The sequence below is a fragment of the Glycine max genome, chromosome 19 (assembly GCF_000004515.6).
Source record: "Glycine max cultivar Williams 82 chromosome 19, Glycine_max_v4.0, whole genome shotgun sequence".
Lineage (NCBI taxonomy): Eukaryota > Viridiplantae > Streptophyta > Magnoliopsida > Fabales > Fabaceae > Glycine > Glycine max.
In genome coordinates this window covers 47,999,362-48,000,626 of record NC_038255.2, presented here as the reverse complement: position 1 = coordinate 48,000,626, position 1,265 = coordinate 47,999,362, and the positions used below count along the sequence as shown (strand labels likewise).

Here is a 1,265-nt window from a genome sequence, read left to right as displayed (position 1 = left end):
TCAATTCATCAATGTGAACCACGTAAAGTCAATCATGAACAAATAATTATCAAGGCTATGCACAGGAACAGAACATTATTAGATTATTAGAGAACAGAAAAGGAAAGTACAATAATTTGCAAAGGAAGGAAACAACACTTGTGCGGCTGGTGTATGAGTGTAGCACGAACAATTAAGTAGTGGCTCACACAATCTTGTTTATAATATTTGTGTGCATGAATTTGTAGGAGGACCCACCACTAAGTTTAAATGTGAGAGGTGACCCATGAATGGTTGAAATCTTTGAGGTGGAGACCATCGATATTTTTCAATTGGATTGGTAGGATTTCCACCACTAGTAATTTTTTTGCCCTCATTGATCAAGTCCACAAATTTGAAGATAGGATTTAGTACTATTATTTAATCATAATTACTTTATGCTCCAATGCATGTTGCCCATGTGTGTTAGCTCTACAAACATAAACACCACTTGAAGAAAAGCAGAAATTGGACAGCAATCAATCTTCTCCATATATATAAATTAGTCGTATGAATAGGATAAGTTTTTGCTTGTTTAGAATCTCAATGCCAAGGAAAAAAGGGAGGCATAATTTAGAGATGGGATGGTGAAAATGAGGTTTATTCTTTTCTATAGAAGGAATATTATAAGCATCAATGCTGTTATCTGTAATTCTAATAAAGCATATCAACATCAAAATGCTTGTTTCTTGATGTCCTTTGCAGCCAAATCAGATGCCAAACCGAAAAGGCTTGTCATGAGGGACGGTCCGGACGGACGGACATTGTCCAAATATATGGTATTTTTCATTTTTTTTATCTACTTCCAAGTATATTTTCCTTTCCATATAATTATGTTCATGATATAACACAGCCAGATTGTAAATATGGACAATTACTTAATATGACCCGAACAAACATTAAATATGAATAGTTCTTTCAACTAAAATTTGAAATTTGATCCACCCCTTTATATGGGATTAGTCTCTTATTCTCTTTTGTTAAATTTAACTCACATTATTAAATAGAAATTATACTTGTGACAAATCTTATGACAGAGAGAGAAAATTTTAAAATATAATAAATGAAACAAAAAAGAAATAGACACATAAAATATTGTTGCATAAATTGTTAATAGAATTATTGTACATGTATTATATCTCTTAATTGAAATTTTGCATATATAAATTTATATTAAGATTTATACTTATTTACATATAGGTGTATATGAAATTTATTAATGTTCACTCACATATTTTCATAAAGAA

General features: G+C 30.5%; 1 protein-coding gene across 1 annotated transcript in view; it reads right to left on the bottom strand.

The window, feature by feature from the left end:
• LOC100786323 (uncharacterized protein C24B11.05) overlaps positions 1–186 on the bottom strand; it is a 5,270-nt gene extending 5,084 nt beyond the window's left edge. Inside the window, exon 1 of the mRNA XM_003554536.5 lies at positions 111–186. The gene's annotated coding sequence lies outside the window, so the exon portion shown is untranslated. The remainder of the gene's footprint in view (positions 1–110) is intronic.
• Positions 187–1,265: the final 1,079 nt, after the last annotated feature.